Genomic DNA, 23,606 nt, shown 5'->3' with positions numbered 1-23,606 from the left:
CCCTCCACACTGCCCTCCAATACTAAATTGGTGATCCCTTGATGCCTCAGAGTATGTCCTACTAACCTATTCCTTCTTCTGGTCAAGTTGTGCCACAAACTTCTCTTCTCCTCAACCCTATTCGACACTTCTTCATCAGTTATGTGATCTACCCATCTAATCTACAGCATTCTTCTGTAGCACCACATTTCGAAAGCTTCTATTCTCTTCCTGTCCAAACTATTTATTTCTCTTCTTCAGAATCGCTTTCCTTGCCATTGCCAGTCTACATTTTATATCACCTCTACTTCGACCGTAATCAGTTTTTTTTGCTCACCAAATAGCAAAACTCGTTTACTACTTTAAGTGTCTCATTTCCTAATCTAATTCCCTCAGCATCACCCAACTTAATTCGACTACATTCCATTATCCTCGTTTTTCTTTTTTTGATGTTCATCCTCCTTTCAAGAAACCATCCATTCCGTTCATATGCTCTTCCACGTCCTTTGCTGTCTCTGACAGAATTACAATATCATCGGTGAACCACAAAGTTTTTATTTCTTCTCCATCGATTTCAATGCCTACTCCGAACTTTTCTTTTGTTTCCTTCACTGCTTGCTCAATATACAGATTGAATAACATCGGGGAGAGGCTACAACTCTGTCTCACTCCCTTCCTAACCAGTGCTTCCCTTTCATTTCCCTCGACTCTTATAAGTGCCATCTGGTTTCTGTACAAATTGTAAATAGCCTTTCGCTCCCTGTATTTTACCCCTGCCACCTTCAGAATTTGAAAGAGAGTATTCCAGTCAACATTATCAAAAGCTTTCTCTAAGTCTACAAATGCTAGGAACGTAGGTTTGCCTTTCCTTAATGTTTCCTCTAAGGTAAGTCGTAAGGTCATTATTGCCTCACGTGTTCCAGTATTTCTACGGCATCCAAACTGATCTTCCCCGAGGTCAGCTTCTACTAGTTTTTCCTTTCATCTTTAAAGAATTCGCGTTAGTATTTTGCAGCTGTGACTTATTAATGTGATAATTCGGTAATTTCCACATATGTCAACACCTGGTGTCTTTGGAATTATTATATTCTTCTTGAAGTCTGAGGGTATTTCGCCTGTTTCATTCATCTTGCTCACCAGATGGTAGAGTTTTGTCAGGACTGGCTCTCCCAAGGCCGTCAGTAGTTCTAATGGAATGTTGTCTACTCCCGGGGTCTTGTTTCGACTTAGGTCTTTCAGTGCTCTGTCAAACTCGTCACACAATATCGTATCTCCTATTTAATCTTCATCTACATCCTCTTCCATTTCCATAATATTGTCCTCAAGTACATCACCCATGTATAGACCCTCTATATACTCCTTCCACCTTTCTGCTTTCACTTCTTTGCTTAGAACTGGGTTTCCATCTGAGCTCTTGATATTCATACAAGTGGTGCTCTTATCTCCAAAGGTCTCTTTAATTTTCCTTTAGGCAGTATCTATCTTACCCCTAGTGAGATAAGCTTCTACATCCTTACATTTGTCCTCTAGCCATCCCCGCTTAGCCATTTTGCATTTCCTGTCGATCGCATTTTTGAGACGTTTGTATTCCTTTTTGCCTACTTCATTTACTGCATTTTTATATCTTCCCCTTTCATCAATTAAATTCAATATTTCTTCTGTTACCCAAAGATTTCTACTAGCCCTCGTCTTTTTACCTACTTGATCCTGTGCTACCTTCACTACTTCATCCCTCAAAGCTACCCATTCTTCTTCGACTGTATTTTTCTTCCATTCCTGTCAATTGTTCCCTTATGCTCTCCCTGAAACTCTGTACAACCACTGGTTCTTTCAGTTTGTCCTGGTCCCATCTCCTTAAATTCGCACCTTTTTGCAGTTTCTTCAGTTTTAATCTACAGGTCATAACCAATAGATTGTGGTCAGATTCCCCACCTGCCCTGGAAATGCCTTACAATTTAAAACCTGTTTCCTAAATCTCTGTCTTACCATTATATTATCTATCTGATACCTTTTAGTATCTCCAGGGTTCTTCCATGTATACAACCTTATTTCATGGTTCGTAAACCAAGTGTTAGCTATGACTAAGTTGAGCTCTGTGCAAAATTCTACGAGGCGGCTTCCTCTTTCATTTCTTAGCCCCAAACCATATTCACCTACTACGTCTCCTTCTCTCCCTTTTCCTACACTCGAATTCGAGTCGCCCATGACTATTAAAATTTCGTATCCGTTCTCTATCTGAATAATTTCTTTTATTTCATCATACATTTCTTCAATTTTTTCGTCATCTGCAGAGCTAGTTGGCATATAAACGTGTACTACTGTAGTAGGTGTGGGCTTCGTATCTATCTTGGCCACAATAATGCGTTCTCTATGCTGTTTGTACTAGTTTACCCGCATTCATATTTTCCTATTCATTATTAAACCTACTCCTGCGTTACCCCCATTTGGTTTTGTGTTTATAACCCTGTAGTCACCTGACCAGAAGTCTTGTTCCTCCTGCCACCGAACTTCACTAATTCCCACTATATCTAACTTTAACCTATCCATTTCCCTTTTTAAATTTTCTAAACTACCAGCCCGATTAAGGGATCTGACATTCCACGCTCCGATCCGTAGAACGCCAGTTTTATTTCTCCTGATAACGACATTCTCTTGAGTAGTCCCCGCCCGGAGATCCGAATGGGGGACTCATTTACCTCCGGAATGTTTTACCCAAGAGGACGCCATCATCATTTAATCATACCGTAAAGCTGCATGCCCTCGGGAAAAATTACGGCCGTAGTTTCCCCTTGCTTTCAGCCGTTCGCAGTACCAGCACAGCAAGGCTGTTTTGGTTAATGTTACAACTCCAGATCAGTCAATCATCTAGACTGTTGCCCCTGGAACTACTGAAAAGGATGCTGCCCCTCTCCAGGAACCACACGTTTGTCTGGCCTCTCAACAGATACCCCTCCGTTGTGGTTTGTACCTACGGTACGGCCATCTGTATCGCTGAGGCACGCAAGCCTCCCCACCAACCGCAAGGTCCATGGTTCATGGGGGGGGGGGGGGGGTCAAGATAAATAGGGGTATGAAATCACATGAAACGCAATAACTCTGAAATGCGTCACGTGACTCCACGAGTCGCTTCTATCACGTTACTCTGAAAACATTCCGGAACAACGTACAGTGCTTTATGGGGTTGGAACAACCATACGTCATTACGCAACAGACCCGTAACGTCTCGTACATATGGAATAAAGCATGTAAGAAATTTGAAAATGTTAGATTTTACGTATTCACAGTCCATAAATTAATAAACGACGGTAATCAGAAGACTTGTACATTCGCGATCAAAGACATCTTTCGGGAAGACTGGGTGCAATCCTTACTGAGGACAGCGTCTATAACGTCTAGGATTTGTCAGTAAACGTGACCTCCGCACCCTTTTTATTCCCTTATACTAATTGGAAACCTCCTCACGACTGAGTTGCACCAACAAATACATAAAAACGAGAAAAAGGACAATGATAAGTAGTCTTTCTTTTCGTGTCTTTTTTTTTTTCTTTTGGAAAATACATGGGCCCCACATTCTCAACAAGTGAGAACGCGATTGCCTAATCACTCCCACTGCAGTTGCAACTGACGTCTAAGAGGTAGCTACAATAAGGTGAATGAGATAGTAAGAGAAGGATGAAGAATGTCTTAGTACTCGACAAAAATCGATAAGGCCTAATGCAACTACTAGGGACTAAGATCGAGGAACCATTATGTCAGCTATTAAAGTCAGTAGAAACATCGATCTGCCAGTGAGTGCGATGACTATCCGCAGAACGCCTTCATGCTGCTGGTTTCCGTCACAAGAAGCGTTTAAGGGGAGTTGGAACGTCCTATCCCGACAATGTTAAACTTAGTGAATTCGCTTCCCTGTATTTCAGGAACCACTGTAGCCACTGACATGAAACTTTTACAGGACATTAAACTGCATGTTCTGAGTCTACTAAATTACACTAATTGAATTTCAGCCACTGTTTCTGGAAATACCATTTTTTAATTACACGATTAAAATTTTCTGAACGTTTTTTGTACGTTATAAATAATTTTGATTTTACATAACATTAAATTCTTCTTTTAGTTCAGTAGACTCAGGATACGTATTGTATTACTCCCTGAAAATCTGAATACTATACTTGAAGTGGTTTCGGAGATTTAGGGAAAAATGCTACAGAAAAAAGTAAATTTTCAGGAACGGCTTCTAAAGGCTTAAAAGACTGTAACTCACTTAATATATGCTTATTTTTTTCATTTGTAGTCAACCAGTAGCACCTTGCACCAAACTGAATATCATCCTCTTGGCCTTTTTCCAAGTTTTTTTTATTCTTTTCTTCTTTCTCGACTCGTTAGTGGCCAACTGTACTGCATACTCTGCTTTATCAATGCGAACGTTGTCCATCCGTTCAAGTTCCCTGATGCAGTTTGCTCCAGGATTAATTCCCATATGCTGTAGCACTTTCACCCTACCAATGTTGCCATCATTGAAAGCAATAACAGCATTAGTGTCTTCAATCCAATAAATATATTTTTTGGTAACTGAATCCATATAAGATCATTGAACGACTCATTGGGATTTTGTGTCTGACCATGCCGACACTTCTTTAGTAATTTAGGATTTTTCAGGTGTGATATCCATGACTGCTGCTGACGTGGAATATTTATGATTGTATGAAGTGTTTGAGTACTAGTCATTGCGCTAATTGCACCATGTATCAAATGCAGAAGGGCAAAGGTGGTGTACTGGTTTTTCATCAGTTGAACACAATGTTTCCCTTTATTCGGAAATCTATAACCATGAAACCCACGTTTCTTAAAAACACTTCCTTTTGGCGTCATACTTCACTTTTTTAGAGATTTATCAATCTATTTATCACTTTTGCTCGGAAAAATGTTAGCACTTCGACATACAACGATACGATACTGTTTTTGACAGTGCTGCCACTACAAACACGTAATTTAACCTTTATAACACAAAAATATAAAAAATTTCCGGTTTTATTAGATCGTGAAGTAATATACGTAAAAGTTTTAACACGTAATTTAACCTTTATAACACAACAAATATAAAAAATTTGCGGTTTTATTAGATCGTGAAGTAATATACGTAAAAGTTTTAACATTTTCAATCGGTTTAGATTATATTTATAAAATAAAATAAAATAAAACATTTTGCATGTGAGTTTATATGCAAATTTTATTATGAGATACAAATCGGAAAATGTGAAAAAAATTCCGTTCTAACTCCCCGTAAGAAAGCAAACCATTATGACCGTCTTTGAGAAGCAAACAGGATTATGTTGCCAGTACCTCTCATATGCTGAGAGGTTCAGTGGTTCAAATGGCTCTGAGCACTATGCGACCCAACGTCTGAGGTCATCAGTCGCCCATAACTTAGAACTAATTAAACCTAACTAACCTAAGGACATCACACACATCCATGCCAGAGGCAGGATTCGAACCTGCGACCGTAGCGGTCGCTCGGTTCCAGACTGTACCGCTGATAACCGCACGGCCACTCAAGCCGGCTTGCTGAGAGGTAGTGGCATCTGTGACTTGGCAGTACGGTCCTAAGAAAAAATGTTTTTTTTTTTGTTTTGATTGAACGAGGATGGGAGGCTGTTTGCTTCGTGAGCATACGTGAATCACACTCTTCAAGTCATACTGCTACCACAGAACGCTAAGCTAAGCAGTTTCGAGTTAGATGACTGCACCTAGATTTAGAGAACTGTTTGTTGTTTCATCGGAGATGGACTGTCAATTTACGCATTAAAATCATTTTTCCAGGGCCAGTTTAATCCGCTCACCTGAGTAGAGAACTATCGAACGGTGAAGGCGAAGCAGTTTTCAACTTCATCACTCAGTTAATTCAGAAAATTTACTAAACGATAAAGATCTATAGAAGTTTGGGGCCATTATTTTCATATTGAAACTGTAGCCATGCTGATGCCGCCCATGTTCAGAGGTCTGGTGCCGCAATAGGACCACCAAACCGATCGCTGGCGGCTGTACTGCCCCTCCAGCCAAAAGAAGCAGCAGTCATTTGCACTCCAACCCCGAGCCAAGTTGCCTACATGGACCTTTCCCTATCCGAGCAGGCATACTGCTATGTAGCATCCGAGGTTACAAAACGACGGAGAGAGGCGAGCTTCCAGCTGCTTTTTGTTGTAGTTATTGGTCGTTTTCTCTTCGTGACTAGCAGTAATGCGAGAGTTATCGCCGTTTGTTGTACATGTGTTGCTTTCCATCACTTTGGAAGCGACCACTTGTAGATTCAATCAGCTGTAGTCAAGAAGTTTCACTGCAGATTTCTCGCGGGATTTTCATCCCTGATTAAGAGCCAAATAACCTATTTGCACTAAAGTAACCGGCGTTACGATTCCATAAATGCTAAGGCGGTAAGTTATGTCGCGTTTCTCTGTCTTTGTGTTCATATTTAGTCATTCCTCAGGACTAACGACTTTTCTTCATGATTCTGAGTTCTCACATTCATGTCGGTTTCCCGTTTACCACTCTCTCTAGCATCTGGACGAGCTATGTAGTGTCTTGTTTGATTCTCATCGTTTTTAACGTATATTTATTCGGCAGTTCGCCGTATAGCCTAAAATTGTTGGTTGGCTAAATTTCATGGTTTGTTCCAAGACCATCTTGCATTTACGTCCTTTATCGTAAAAATATTGCATTTATTTTCAATTTATAGTCTCTTAATGGTCTTCAGTTTTCACCTTGTATCTTTCAGTAACTAAGGCATTTATCCAGGCAATGGAATCCCCTGCTATAGCTGATGAACGGTGCAGGAAACAAAAGGTTATTGGGTGCGATTGTTTTCACCAATAGACACGGAACGAGTGACACACACTATATCTCATTTTCATCCCACAAACTTACAGCCCCAATCCAAACCAATCGCCACAATCTACAGCATTGCGCTTTTATTTTTAAAGATACTCTGTAGTCATTTGGAAATATGATAGACATAATACGAGGGCGGGTTGAAAAGTGATGCCTCTGAATATTTTATGGGAAATGTCTCCGTGGTTTTTAAATACAAATTTGTTTCTCTATATCGTCACCCCGGTGACGGACACATTTCTCCCGCCGAGAGATCAGTTTCTTGTTACCGTCACTGTAGAATGTCTGACTTTGTTGACGGATCCACAACTTCACTTGTACTTGCACCACTTTATAACTATCGAAATGAAGTCAGCGAACGCATTATTTAAGTTTCGCAAACAGATGAAAATCGGATGGAGGCAAGTATGGACAGTATGGAGGATGATCGATGATAGTGAACCCAAGGCGTCGGGCTGTTGCATATCTCGAGGAGTTGCGTGTGGTCCGGCATTGTCACGCTGAAGTACAGGCTGTCCGATACGTGGACGAAATCTTCCAAATCGTGGTTTCAGTCTTATGTGGGTCTCGCAGTATATTGCTGAGTTTATGGTGGTACTTTTAGATATGAACCGCACACGCACCATACCTTGAACGTCCCATCGTTGTTGTAGTGGTCTTCAGTCCTGAGACTGGATTGATGCAGCTCTCCATGCTACTATATCCTGTGCAAGCTTTTCCCTCTCGCAGTACCTACCGCAACCTACATCCTTCTGAATCTGCTTAATATATTCATCTCGTGGTCCCCCTCTACAATTTTTACCCTCCAAGTTGCCATCCAATACTAAATTGGTGATCCCTTGATGCCTCAGAACATGCCCTATCAACCGATCCCTTCTTCTAGTCAAGTTGTGCCACAAACTTCTCTTCCCCCCCATTCTGTTCAGTACCTCCTCATTAGTTATATGATCTACCCATCTAATCTTCAGCATTCTTCTGTAGCACCACATTTCAAAATCTTCTATTCTCTTCTTGCCCAAACTATTTATCGTCCATGTTTCACTTCCATACATGGCTACACTCCATACAAATACTTTCAGAAACGACTTCCTGACACTTAAATCTATACTCGATGTTAACAAATTTCTCTTCTTCAGAAATGCTTTCCTTGTCATTGCCAGTCTACATTTTATATCCTCTCTACTTCGACCGTCATCAGTTTTCTTGCTCACCACATAGCAAAACACCTTTACTACTTCAAGTGCCTCATTTCCTAATCTAATTCCCTCAGCATCGCCCAACTTAATTCGACTACAGTCCATTATCCTCGTTTTTCTTTTGTTGATGTTCATCTTATATCCTCCTTTCAAGAAACTATCCATTCCGTTCAACTGCTCTTCCAAGTCCTTTGCTGTCTCTGATAGAATTACAATGTCATCGGTGAACCTCAAAGTTTTTATTTCTTCTCCGTCGATTTTAATACCTACTCCGAATTTTTCTTTTGTATCCTTCACTGCTTGCTCAATATACAGGTTGAATAACGTTAGGGAGAGACTACAACCCTGTCTCACTCCCTTCCTAAGCAGCGCTACCCTTTCGTGTCCATCGACTCTTATAAGTGCCATCTGGTTTCTGTACAAATTGTAAATAGCCTTTCGCTCCCTATATTTTACCCCTGCCACCTTCAGAATTTGAAAGAGAGTATTCCAGTCAACATTATCAAAAGCTTTCTCTAAGTCTACAAATACTAGGAACGTAGGTTTGCCTTTCCTTAATCTTTCCTCTAAGATAAGTCGTAAGGTCAGTATTGCCTCACGTGTTCCAGTATTTCTACGGAATCCAAACTGATCTTCTACTAGTTTTTCCAATCGTCTGTAAATAATTCGCGTTAGTATTTTGCAGCTGTGACTTATTAAACTGACTGTTCGGTAATTTCCACATCTGTCAACACCTGCTTTCTTTGGGATTGGAATTATTATGTTCTTCTTGAAGTCTGAGGGTATTTCGCCTGTTTCATACATCTTGCTCAACAGATGGTAGAGTTTTGTCAGGACTGGCTCTCCCAAGGCCGTCAGTAGTTCTAATGGAATGTTGTCTACTCCGGGGCCTTGTTTCGACTTAGGTCTTTCAGTGCTCTGTCAAACTGTTTACGCAGTATCGTATCTCCCATTTCATCTTCATCTACATCCTCTTCCATTTCCATAATATTGTCCTCAAGTACTTCGCCCTTGTATAGACCCTCTATATACTCCTTCCACCTTTCTGCTTTTCCTTCTTTGCTTAGAACTGGGTTTCCATCTGAGCTCTTGATATTCATACAAGTGGCTCTCTTTTCTCCAAAGGTCTCTTTAATTTTCCTGTAGGCTGTATCTATATTACCCCTAATGAGATAAGCCTCTACATCCTTACATTTGTCCTCTAGCCATCCCTGCTTAGTCATTTTGCACTTCCTGTCGATCTCATTTTTGAGACGTTTGTATTCCTTTTTGCCTGCTTCATTTACTGCATTTTTATATTTTCTCCTTTCATCAATCAAATTCAGTATATCTTCTGTTCCCCAAGGATTTCTACTAGCCCTCGTCTTTTTACCTACTTGATCCTGTGCTACCTTCACTACTTCACCTCTCAGAGCTACCCATTCTTCTTCTAATGTATTTCTTTCCCCCATTCCTGTCAATTGTTCCCTTATGCTCCCCCTGAAACGCTGTACAACCTCTGGTTTAGACAGTTTATCCTGGTCCCATCTCCTTAAATTCCCACCTTTTTTGCAGTTTCTTCAGTTTTAATCTACGAACGTCCCATAACACTGTGGGTATGACTTCGCCTGATTATGGCGATACTCTCTTGTCTTCAGGGTCCATATGGTGAACCCATGTTTGTAATTTGCCAAAATGGAGTTAAGGAACCCATCAGTTTCATGTTAAAAACGCAAAAGAAGCTGTTTGCACATCTCCGATCTACTATTTTTAATGTGAGGAGAGAGCATTGGAGGCACCCACCGTGCACACATTTGTAGAGATAGCCTGCACGCACTCTCGTAATATGCCACACATACCTGAAAGCTGTGTCTGTATTTGCGATTTTATCAATCCCATCCCGATGAGTCTCGTAGGTTGCTGTACGCAACTGTCCATTCCGAGCTCTGTCAGACGCGTTGAGCTTTTCTTCATTAAGATCACGAAAAACCCAGCTTCGCACATTACTGATGTCGATACTTCATCACCGAACGCAGCTATAATTCTTCTATGGATTTCTATTGGGGGCACGTTTTCTACGACTGGAAACTAGATCACAGCACGCTGTTTCTCACGCACCGACATAGTTAGGTTACACATCAGCATATAGCACTCTGCAATACGGAGCCCTCTAAAGGCAGTCGCTTGCAACTTGCGTCAGCTGAGCGGTAAAGTCGACCGAGTAATACGCATCAAACGTGATAACTTAACCAGTACTGAGAAGAGAATAATAATCTTTGCAGGCACGCTTGTGTCTTTACATTTCGGTAATACTAGAGTAGAAACAGCAGTTTCTTATAATACGGGTGTTCAAAAAGTCTCTCCGCAGTGACATATGATTGTTACCCGCGCGTGTTATATGCCGCAGTGAATACAAAGAAATGAAACTCATTGAAATACAAGTTATTGATTTACTGAATATTCATTTTTACTTACAAATTTTCACATTTCATGTTGAAAGTGTCCCCCCTGTTGTTGAATACACAATTCAGTTCGTCTAATCATGTTTCCAAACACAAGTTGTAACTATTTTTTTCTGTAACAGAAGCAGACAAAGTGGATATTGTTTTCAATTAATCGCTGGATTTTGGGCGGATTTTATAGACAGTTGTTTTCGCTGCATCCTATAGTAAAAAGTCAGGTGGTGCTGGGTCAGGCGACCGCAGAGGCCAAAGTCCCTGTGAAATTATGCTATCACCAAAAACATCAGCAAGCAGTGACACTGAAACGCGAGCTGTATGAGCGGTTTTGCCATCTTGTTGAAAATAACCGTTCAGTATTTCACATAGCACAAGTTCTCCTATGAATGGGTACAGAAGATCACTGCAGTATCGTTGTGCGTTTATTGTTTCGCTGACAAATATGGGACCCACAAAAAAAAAAAAAAATGGTTCAAATGGTTCTGAGCGCTATGGGACTTAACATCTATGGTCATCAGTCCCCTAGAACTTAGAACTACTTAAACCTAACTAACCTAAGGACATCTAACAACACCCAGCCATAACGAGGCAGAGAAAATCCCTGACCCCACCGGTAATCGAATCCGGGAACCCGGGCGTGGGAAGCGAGAACGCTACCGCCCGACCACGAGATGCGGGCGGGACCCACACCCCGACGGATAGAAATTGCAATCCAAACCCCTATTTTCACAGAATAAAGTGGTTCCTCATGAATATACAATGGATTTGCAGTACTCCACATACGAGAATTTTGCGAGTTCATGTACCCGGATAAATGAAAGCAAGCCTTATCAGTGAAAAACGTTTAATTAAGAATATCCCTTCCATTTTGTTGAACGAAATTTTTGAACCATTGACAATAGTGCATTCTGTTGCCATGATCAGTATTTTGCATTTCTTCCACGACTGTCACTTTGTATGGGAAAAGTTCTAATTTTTTTCCTTGCAGCTGTGTGGGCCGTTCCGACACTAAAATCGATTTCCTGGGCGAGTTTTCTCATTGACTTGTTCGGACTCGTGGATATTTTATCCGAAATATCGAGCACTTTATCCTCAGACAAAACGCTAGTACGACCACTTCTCGGTGCATCTGTCACTGAACCTGTACTTCGAAATTTGTTAGTCAAATCTCGCACTGTATCGCGATGTGGGAGTGTTGTCTCCGGGAAAACTGAATTAAATATTAGACGATCTAAAACTGTGTATTTACAGCCAGCTTCGAACACTTGTTAGAGTAAAAACACACGTTCGTCAATGGTTAGCTTTTTAACAGTGGCAGAAACGAAATAAACGAACAAAGGAATTAAACTTAAGCGTTCACGTCAACACGTAACGAGACACAGCAGCGATACTACTAACGCTGGCTGAAATAAACGAAACAGAGCAATGTTGGGAGAGTCCACTTGAAGGAAAGTAACCAGGCAGGCGAACAATCATACAGCACGAGCGGCTAAGAATCATACAGCACTGCGGAGAAACTTTTTGAACACCTCGTACTAGCGTACACTGTAAGTAAACCATAATCAAATTTTGGCTGTGATATTTAAACAATAGTTGTATGTTGGCTGGCCGAGCGGTTCTAGGGGCTTCAGCCCGGAACCGCGCGACTGCTACGGTTGCAGGTTCGAATCCTGCCTTGGTCATGGATGTGTGTAATGTCCTTAGGTTAGTTAGGTTTAAGTAGTTCTAAGTTCTAGGGCACTGATTGCCTCAGAAGTTAAGTCCCATAGTGCTCAGAGCCATTTCAACCATATTTGTAAGTAGGCTGTTTAGGTTTTAATGTTGGTACCGTCACGTAGCGCACTATATGAAAATCACTGGCTGTGCTGTGTGCAGTCTGTGGCTGGTTGGCATTGTTGGAATATCCGCTATTGTAGTGTTGGGCAGTTGGATGTGAACAACGGGTAGCGTTGCGCAGTTCGAGGTGAGCCGCCAGCAGTGTTGGATGTGGGGAGAGAGATGGCGGAGTTTTGAGAGCGGATGATCTAGACGTGTGTTCATCAGAGACAGTAAATTTGTAAGACTTGATGTCATATATATCTATAATTTTTGAACACTATTAAGGTAAATATTTTGTAATTTGTAAGACTTGATGTCATATATATCTATAATTTTTGAACACTATTAAGGTAAATATTTTGTTTGTTGGCTCTGAGCACTATAGGACTTAACATCTATGATCATGAGTCGCTTTTGCTTGTTCTCTATCAAAATCTTTCATTTGCTAAGTATGCCTATCAGTAGTTAGTGCCTTCAGTAACTAGAATCTTTTATTTAGCTGGCAGTATTGGCCGTCGCTGTATTCCCGTAGTTCGAGTAACGAAGACTTTTGTGAGGTAAGGTATATGTTATTGTTAGTCAGGGCCATTCATTTGCAGGGATTAATGAAAGTCAGATTGCGTTGAGCTAAAAATATTGTGTGTCAGTTTAGTGAATGTCTGAATACGTCCAGTTGTGCTCAGCTGTTTGAAAATCAAATAACGTAAGGGGTTTACCAGCACTGTCACATATAAAGTTTTTCTAGGGGGATGTTTCACAGAGTTCAAAGTGTTGTCTTTGTGGTGACTTTGATTCATTATGAGTATTGGTGCTAATAGAAGCATATTTTTATTTTATTATTATTATTTATTTTATGGCCTTCATTGGACCACTCTAGTCAAAAACACAAAGTTGTAAACAAGTTGTTACACAGGGATAGAATTTTGCTCAACAATAACTTAATATGATATTTAGGTAATATAATTACTAGAGTCTATTCTTATACGAAAGGGGTTTTGCTCTTCTGTCTGCCCAATATTTCTTCATTCTTTCAGATATTTTCTTTCCTCCTTCTTCTGAGACCACTCTTCCTGTACTCTTTTTACTGGTTTTCATTTGTAGTCTGGTTTGCGGGTCTTGTAGTATTCTGGTTTTCTCTGTCTTGTTTTTTAGGTAATCTACTGTAATTTGGAGTTCTTTTATATCTTCCTTAATTTCTATGATCCATTTTATGTCGCTCTTGCTATTCCACAATTTTTGTATTATTTTTTTTACTAATTCTGTTTTCTGGAGTTCTCATTAGATGTCCAAAGAATGAGATGCGTTTCTTCCTGATCGTGCTCATGACTGGTTATATTTTCTTACATACTGTTTCATTTGATGTTATTCTCGAATGTCCATTTATTTTATACTGTTTATTTATACATGTCCCAATTATTATTCTTTCTATTTTCAGTATTCTGTCAATTCCTGCTGTATTAGTTGTTTTTAAGATTGTTTCAGCTGCATACATTATTTCTGGGTGTGTAACTGTTTTATAGTGTTTTAATTTTGCATCTATGGATAGCCTTTTTTAGTTGTATTTAGTTTTGGTAATGTAATTTGTGTAGTTCAGTTTTTTTTTATTCTACTCTGCCATGATGGCTTCTCATTTAGATTGTATGTTATTATTTCTCCTAAATATTTAAATTTATTAACAATTTTGATTTCCTGTTCTCCTATTGTAATTTTGTTTGGATCAGTTAGCATAATCTCCATTTTTTCGAATGATACTCTAAGGCCTACTTTCTCAGCCATTTCTTGTAGTGATTTCACTTGTCGCCTGGCTTCTTCAACGATGTTGGCTAGGAGAGCAAGATCATCAGCAAATCCCAAGCAGTTTAAGCTAATATCATCTTTTGCACTTCCAATTCTTATAATCTTTGGATTGTCCTTGTACCATTCTCTCATTATGTGTTCCAGTGCACAGTTAAACAGTAATGGTGGTAGGCAGTCACCTTGTCTTTTGCTACTTTCGACAAGGGACGTAATTCCTCATGCTTCCCGTGTAACCGCTACCCGTTGGCGCCTCGCCATGAGGTCGGTAGATAGGTTAGTACCGTACTGTACGGTAACGTACTGTACTGTGCGAGACCTGCGGGCCGCTCCAGCCGGCTGTCTGTCTCTCCAGGAGACGGTCGGCCGGCCGGCGGCGATCAGCAGAAGGGCTGCCTTATCCGCCGGCCACGTCGCTCACCGTCCGCCGAAATTGGGGGCTTGGCCCGAGATTGCAGTGAGCCGGCCTAAGTCCTCGGGGCCGGGATACGTCACGCAGGCCCGGTCCGCCAGCCACCGCCGTGTCCGCACCGCCGCTGCGGCTAATGTGCCGCTGCTGAGAGGCCTCTTGTCCCTGCGTCTCCGAACGCGAGAGCCGGTGGCCACCGCACGGCGCCACTGCCGAACCCAGCTCATCGGTGGTACTTGAAATCTGACACCTAAGAAGCATGCAGCAGGTGAGGAAAACTGAAAGGACTCTGAGAGAAAATAGTGTACATCTCTCCAGATACCATACAAGATGACTTGGACAGGATTTGTGATTGGTGAATGGCAGCTAACTCTAAATATAGATAAGTGTAAATCAGTGCAGATGAATAGGAAAAAGAATCCCGTAATGTTTGAATAGTCCATTAGTAGTGTAGCACTTGACACAGTCACCTCGATCAAATATTTGGGTGTAACATTGCAGAGCGATATGAAGTGGGACAAGCATGTAATGGCAATTGTGGGGAAGGTGGATTGGTATCTTGCGTTCATTGGTAGAATTTTGCGAAGCTGTGGTTAATCTGTAAAGGAGACCGCTTATAAAACACTAATACGACCTATTCTTGAGTACTGCTCGAGCATTTGGGATCCCTATCAGGTCGGACTGAGGGAGGACATACAAGCCATTCAGAGGCGGGGTGCTAGATTTGTTACTGGTAGGTTTGATCATCACGCGAGTGTTACGGAAATGCTTGAAGAACTCGGGTGGGAGACTCTGGAGGAAAGGAGGCGTTCTTTTTGTGAATCGCTACTGAGGAAATTTAGAGAACCACCATTTGAGGCTGACTGCAGTACAATTTTACTGCCGCCAACTTACATTTCGCGGATAGACCACAAAGATAAGAGAGATTATAGCTCGTACAGAGGCATATAGGCGGTCATTTTTCCCTCGTTCTGTCTGCGAGTGGAACAGGGAGAGAAGATGCTAGTTGTGGTACCCTTTGCCATACACCGTATGGTGGAAATCCGGAGTATGTATGTAGATGTACCTTCCACTAAATACATCTAGGACGAATCTTAACATACGCTTTGTTGACGTAAAATTCTGATGTGCACTTCTATACATGTTGTTATAAGCAGTAGTCCGTAGTTTGATAGGTAATAATGCGGACGCAGAGGAGAAAGAAGTTTCCGGTAAAGTTTGGTCCCAAATTACATGCCTTAAGAGCTATGCATACTTCATCAGTGGAAGAGAACTGTTCCACCGCAGCGAAGATGATGAGGTACTCAGAACGTTCAAAGTGTGCCTTTCAGACCCCATCTTTTATGCAGATTTTTCTTCTGTTTTGGTACACACTACCACCTGTATTAATACGTAATATTTTTATAAACATCCTGTTTCCGTATGAGTTCAAATGGTTCAAATGGCTCTCAGCACTATGGGACTTAAATGCTAAGGTCATCAGTCCCCTACAACTTAGAACTAATTAAACCTAACTAACCAAAGGACATCACACACATCCATGCCCGAGGCAGGATTCGAACCTGCGACCGTAGCGGTCACGCGGTTCCAGACTGTAGTACCTAGAACTGCTCGGTCACTGCGACCGGCTTCGTATGAATGTTTTTATTTATCCAACTTCATGAAGCTTTTGTACTGCTTAATATTCGCCATTTTTAATATCGCCAAAATGTATTACAATCTGTCTCCGTCTCTGTAACTAAGCCTCATTACTATGTGGAGGACCTGGAGTCAGTTCCCAGTATCGCCAGAAATTTTGCTAGGTGGTGTGAAGAAAACGACTCAGTAGTGTAACGAAATTAAGCTGTGACATGCTGTGTTACCTAGTCCTATCACAACTAAGCCATATGTCAAGAAAACGATTCTCAGAAATCTATTCATCGTAATTTTAACTACAAAATTCGATTATTTAAACTGAAAGCACCGTTTTTACTTCCAGACTTAAATGAATTAGACATTTTAAGTATTAACTGTTATGAACGATGGACTCAACAATGTCAACACTGATACTGTAAAATGAAACTATCGTATGACTTGATGGACAGTAGACCCTGAAGGGGGATGTTCGTCCGCCGAGTTCCTTTTCAAGTCACGCCACACTAGTCGACTTGCTTGCCGATGACGATGAAGTGAGGACGAGGACAACACAACACCCAGTCCCCCAGCGGAAAACGAAAAAAAAAAAAAAACCTCCAGCCCCAGAGGAGGTGGAATCTGGGCCCGCTGTATTGCAGTCAGACGCTCCTGCCACTCAACTCGTTTTTTTATACTCTACCACTTTCTTTTTCCACACCTGGACAGGAAAGGGAAAATAAAAAAATTTACATGCCACCGTCACTTGTGTTCTAACAAAAATAAAGAAATAAAATGCATCTCTTCAGGCATCGGCGCCTATCTATGCCTATTCCAAAACAACTAACTTATTACTACAAGGGTGTAGGAAACGAATAAAGTGGGGGGAAGAACATAGAGAATAGCGATGAAAACCAAAGTAGGTGTGTACGGGCTTTTGTTTTCTTAGTTTATTTTATTGCCTTTTCTGTATTTTGTTTTTCTTCGCGTTTTTTGTAATTATATTTCTATTTTCTTTTATTTACTTATTTTTATATTTTTAATTTTGATCATTAAATTAGTAGTCTACGTACCAGAATTCTAGGAGTCGCTAGCGCCTTCCGACTGGCGGAACATCCAAACATGTCTTCTCGAAATTTAAATAGAGATTCCGTTTGTAGTGCGTTCAGAGCAATAAGTCAGCAAAAAAAAAAAAAAAAGCATCAGCATCTCATGGCCTCGACTTTCCAGCTGGGAGGCGGGTCATGAAAGGCCCTCCTAGAAAATTGGAAAAAGCTTGTATCTGCGGTTGCGAACAAGTGCGCAGTTCGATCGTTACGGTACATCCAATAACCTAGTTCCGATTTCTCGTCGGGGCCAAAAAGGTAGCGAACCGCATGACCGCGTATCCCATACACAACGTTAGTTTTTGTTGGGGGGCCATGAATCACATCTGGGAATAAAGGCGTCACAGAAGTGATCTGAGGAGGTGCCTGTCTGGTAAAGGAAGCCAAGGTACGCAGCGCGAGCCTCCAGACGACATGGAACCGATGTGCCCTCTGCACCACATTCAGCACAGAGGTGTGGGTCAGCGAGGCGGATGCAGCGCAAACGACGCGTGGGACCTGTCGTCTCGCGGTGCGTTTTGGAGTGGGCCAATCCGCGCCTGCGCGCCGTAAGGCACAGAAGTTCGCACTGGGGCGTATCGCTTCCAGTCGGACGTGCCCACAGGGGAAGTGATGCGTCATATATAGCCTCTCCTTCTCAAGTGGCTCTTTCCGCCTTCAAGTGGTGCCAGACGTTAAGCTTGGCATTTCTCGGGCTCGCCCGGGTGTGCCTTGCGAGAAAAGGAAGAGCTGCGACCCAACCCGATGCGAAAGCGAAGGGTGCGTGGCACAGGGGGAGCTGTGTCGAGGGACGAACATCTGTCCCTTTCTGTTCGCAGGGCCCAGACCAGCAGGAGCTCTGCATGCCGGCGACTTCGTTTGTCGGCGTGGGATCGCGGCGCGAGTCGGCAAGGGTGCCTCGCCGCGCCCCTGGGTAACCGGGGCGTGTTCTGCCAAACCCAGGAGGTGGTGACATCGCCTGGGCTAGGTTAACTGGGTCCAGACCGCCGAACGTCTGGAGGACCGGCCCGCCACCTGAGTAGGAGTGGGTCCTTGGCCGAAAGGTGGAAACTCGGGCTAGTAGGCGGCGAAGGGCGAGAGGTGCATCCGCCTCTCCGGAGTGCGGGGTGCAGTTGCCGAGGAGCGTCGCGTGAAATCGCCGATGACGAAGCCATCGATGGGGACCAGTGCGCTGGCGACGGCGCGCTGAACCCAGCAGTTCGAGAAGGCCCTTGACCTTGGGGCGAGGTCGATGGGCGAGCTGCAAGAAGTCCCCCCCCATGCCAGAGGAGCCGGTCCGGGGTAAGAGACGGGCTCCCAACTTTTTTCACTCGTCTACATCATCATGGCCGAACAAGAGACGAGTGATTCGAGTGTGCATTCGAGGTGCTCGATGTCTATTGTTCCTGTCCCAGAAGAGGGCCTGGGGCAAAACGAGGAGAATGTAACTGACTGGCACAATAGAATAAATCAATTATTGGACTCTAGTATAAAGAACGGCAAAATAAGCAATACTGCTGTCCTGTCCATCAAAAAGGAGCTCGCCGCCTGGGCGATCGCTAGCGCGAAGCTCGAGGGGCGGCTAGAAGAACTAGAAAAGGAAAACGAGCGTTTACGTAAACAGCCGACAAAAACATGGGCTGGTGTAGCTGCGCAAGCGGCTCCAAAAACACAAACGCAAACCACAAAAGAGACAATCGCCAAGGTGTCGAAAAGGCCGGACACGGCGGTCTTCTTGAGACCCCTGGCCGGACATGACACTAAGAAAGTACAAGAAATATTCACCACAACGGTGAACCCTGCAAAAGAAAAAATTAAAATAAACAAAGTTAAGGCAACCAAGAATGTGGTTATTGTAAATGTTGCCACAGAAGAAGACAGGGACAAAATTCTTAATCACACGAAGCTCAATAAGGTAGTGAAATGCGAACCGCCTAAAAAGCGGAATCCGCTGGTGATATTATATGATGTACCTGTGGCAATAGAGGAAAATGAGATATATGAAACTATAAAAGAACAGAACTTTGAGGAAATGAATATGGTAGCCTTCAAAAATGAGTTTAAGTTGCGCTTCAGAACGGGACCCCGCGATCGTGATGTTGTCCATCACGTCGCGGAAGTCTCGGGGAGTATGTTGCGCAAACTGACCGCTATGGGCAGAATTTATATGGGGTTTCACGCAATTAATGTGAGGGACTACCTGGTGGTTCCCAGATGTCATAACTGCGGTGATCTGGACCATGTCCACAAGCATTGCGAGAGGAAGCCGGCCTGCTCCAGGTGTGGGGCAGAAAACCATACAAGGAAAACCTGTTGTAAAACAGGGGTATGTATCCCTTGTGTGAGGAGAGGAAAGAAAAGTTGCAATGCTACTGGAAGGAACTGCCCTACATACAGGATGCTCGAGCAACGGCTTATTGCAAGAATAGACTATGGCTGAGTCTGTTCCTGCCAGGAAGCCCAAAAGGAAGTCGCCCAGTAAGAGGTTAAGGGATGCGTTGAGAGCAAGCAGATTTAGAGAACTTCTGCGGAAGTTCAACAATGCAACAACTGGAAAAGTGCAAATGGTAGACATAGGGATTCAAACAGACCCTAGTGGGCAGAAGGACGCACCCTCTCCTCCAAGCTGGGGAAGAAGGTCGATTACAGATCATGAGCGACCAAAAGGGCATCCTGTGGTAGGGAGTTTGACTTTCCCGACAATCAAAGACAACACAGCTGATGAAGGAAAAATACAAATCAATGATGTGAGCAGTACGAGTACGTTGAAAGATCCACCCTCCTTTGGAGGCATGGGCGTGGATCCAAGGAGGATTTACCCAAATTTGGAACAGGCATTGCAGCTATCGCGCCTGGAGGAGCCGGCTGTCCTCACCACCGCTTTAAGGCATGTGGTGCGTGTTGGCCATGAATATGGTAGAGACGTCACATTTTCGGTAATGGAGGCTGTAGATAGAATACAGCTCAAGACAATGAATCTCCCCACTGACTTTGGAGCCCTGCGTGACTTGGTGAAAAAAGTATTCGAAAGGCGAAACGAAAAATTTGATCTGGAAGAACTATATCACCAGTCTGTAATTACAAATGGAAGGCTTGCACACGACTGGAATAAGACCTGGCCAGAATCGCATATTAGAACATACTTTTCCACTGAGCCTTATAAACGTAGGGCAGATTAACTGTCATAACAGCAGACTAGTCACGCAGGAACTCCGGAAGGTGGTGGAGGAGAGGAGACTTGACATACTCTGTCTACAGGAGCCATACTCTCAAGCTGGACGGATCCCCTTTACAGCTGCCAACTGGCAAATAACTCACAGCACAGGTGAGCCAAAAGCTGCAATCATAATTATTAACAAGGCACTGAGAGTTACAGTGCTTACACAGCTTTCTGATGACCACTGCAATGTCGTGGAGTTGCAATCACCCATCGGGGTACTGTACATCATTAATATGTACTTCCAGTACGGAAGGGAGATTGACGAGTTCTTAGATAAACTAACTCAGATAACCACGGCACTGCAGGGGCGGAGAATAATAGTCACAGCAGACATAAATGCAAAGTCCCCCCTGTGGTTCAGCGGCACAAGAGATGAACGCGGAGAAAAGGCTGAAGAGACCATCATGGCCCTACAGCTTATGGTCGCTAACAAGCAAGGGCACCCCCCTACCTATGCAGGTGGCGGGGGAGAAGGTACCAATATTGATATTACCTTGGTAACGCCCAACGCCGCAACCAAGGTAATTGATTGGAAAGTATGGGAACACATGACAACAAGTGACCACAATCTGATTACCTTCTCACTGGGAGACAGGGAGTGCCGCTGGGACATGGGGTGGGAGCTGCAATTCAATTACAATAAGGCCGACTGGGATCGCCTGGCGAGAGAGTGTGACATTCCGACATGGCCGGAAGGTGACGTAAACGTGGAGCTATACGCCGAAGAACTGGTGAGTGCAGTCAACAGAGCGGTGAAAGCAGCCGTACCAACAAGGAGGAGAGCCGTCGCGGCCTCCCCAACACCATGGTCGACAGAACTAGAGCAGATGCGCCAGTCTGTAAGGAGGGCTAGGAGGTACTACCAGCGGTGTGCCGTCTGGAGGGAAAAACAGCGATGGCTACAGATTTACAGAGAGGCGAAGGATCATTTTCAACAGGAGCTCAGGGCAGTCCGACTTGCAAGCTGGGAAAAATTTGTTTTAAATCAACTCGCCACAGACCCATGGGGTACCCCTTACAAACTAGTACGGGAGAAAATAAGATCGCCCATGGTGCTGTCGACCGTCAGGAGCGGGGACCGGATGACGGAGACTTGGCAGGAAACTGCCGAGGTCCTTCTCCGGGTCCTGCTGCCTGATGATGTGGAAGAAGAGGATACAGAAGTACAAAGGCTGATCAGGGAGGAAGACCGACAAGATTATGAAAACAACAGTATGGTCTATCCCTTCTCAGAAGAGGAGGTCGACGCCCAGATAAAAGCCCTCAAAAAGGGGAAGGCTCCTGGACCAGACGGTATCACAGCGGAAGTGGTGCAGTTCCTGGCTCCCCAGCTGGTGGCACCTCTCACCAAGTTGTACAATGAGTGCTTGAGACTCAGAAAATTCCCTAACACCTGGAAGAAGGCAAATGTTGTAATACTTAAGAAAGGCCCAGATAAGGACCCAAAAGAAGCCAAATCGTACAGGCCTATCTGCCTACTAGACATACTGGGGAAACTTTTTGAGAGGTTGCTGGCAGACAGACTGGCTGCACATCGTGTGTTGTGTGGGATGTGCGACAGGCAATTCGGTTTCCGGTCGGGGAGATCAGCGTCTGACGCTATCGCCCTTGCCGCGGAGGTCTGTGGCTCAGCCCCGCACAAATACATTGTTGGCATCATGGTGGATATCAGCGGCGCCTTCAACAATCTGTGGTGGCCCTCGCTCTTCTCTCGCTTGCGGGAGAAAGAGTGTCCCGGGCCACTATATGGTTGTTTCAGGAGCTACTGTGAGGGAAGGGAGGTCTGGCTATCGTCCCCTAGCGGGAGGGTTAGAAAGCAGATTACAAAGGGGTGTCCACAGGGCTCTGTCCTTGGGCCACTCTTTTGGGACATAACAATGGAATCACTCTTAGAAGATCTGCAGAATAGCGAGGATGTGCTAGAGGGCATAGCCTACGCAGACGACCTCCTTCTGTTGGTTGGCGGCCGCAGCCGCGAAGAACTGGAACCGAAAATTGAGAGAGCAATTTCTATCTTGACCACATGGTGTCACAGAACAAAAATGACTATATCACCCAGTAAGTCTACATATCTGTTGCTCAAGGGACAACTAGTTAGGAACCCGACGGTGAGAATAGACGGCTCGCCAGTGCTTCGGCGACGTGAGGCCCGGTACTTGGGCGTAATCGTCGATGAGAGATGGAACTATACATCGCATGTTGACACAATAACACAGAGATCCCTAGAAACACTGAATAAACTCATTGGCATAGGACACAAGCGGTTTCACTTACCACCAGACCTAATCAAACTATATCATAACAGCATACTGACCTCCATTGTGGGATACGCGTCAGGAGTCTGGGCTCACAGGCTCACGAGGGTCATGCCTGCCATGGCCGTGAGGAGAGTGCAGCGGAACATGCTCCTGCGCTCTGTAGGAGCATATAGAACAACACCAGGGGGGGCGCTATTAGTACTCATGGGGCTGTGTCCTCTGGACATTAAAATAAGAGAACAGGCGGCATGGTACTGGGCCAAGAAAGGCAACAGGGATAAAATGATAGAAATAATGGGGATCTACACGGGCTCTAAATCGGAAATTAGAAATAGGGGGGAAGAACTTTGGCAAGAGCAATGGGATGCGGACGACACAGGCCGGAGAACGCATGAACTGCTGCCAAATATCAAGGAGCGCTTACAGCTCAGATACTTCAAGCCATCTAGAGGACTTCTGCACTTCCTCACTGGACATGGACCCTATCCAGCATACTTATGCAGATTCGGGAAACGGGCTACACCAGCGTGCGACTGTGGGGCCCCACAGGGCACCCCAGACCATGTGGTGTATGAGTGCCATCTCTTCGACGAAGTAGCATCACAACTCAGACTCCAACTACCAAATCAAGACACGTACCACTTACTCAGGCGCGAGGATCACTTTCAAATTTTAAATAATCTTGCGAATGAGATCTCGGGCAAAATATTAAAGGACTTTCTCAGGAACAACCAAAATTAACCCGAAATTGACAAACACCTGACCAGACCTAAGTGCACCCGTCCCTTTCCGCCGGACGTGGAATTGGCCAGCCGTTTCACGGCTGGGATCCGCCACGGTCCTGGACCAGGAGGAGGGTGCACATTTCTACCGGATTTGACCAACACACTGAAATTGACAGTAGCGTAGGAATAGG

Source organism: Schistocerca gregaria, chromosome 4, assembly GCF_023897955.1.
Source record: "Schistocerca gregaria isolate iqSchGreg1 chromosome 4, iqSchGreg1.2, whole genome shotgun sequence".
Classification (NCBI taxonomy): domain Eukaryota; kingdom Metazoa; phylum Arthropoda; class Insecta; order Orthoptera; family Acrididae; genus Schistocerca; species Schistocerca gregaria.
The sequence above is the reverse complement of the archived record's forward strand: the minus strand, read 5'-3'. Positions refer to the sequence as shown.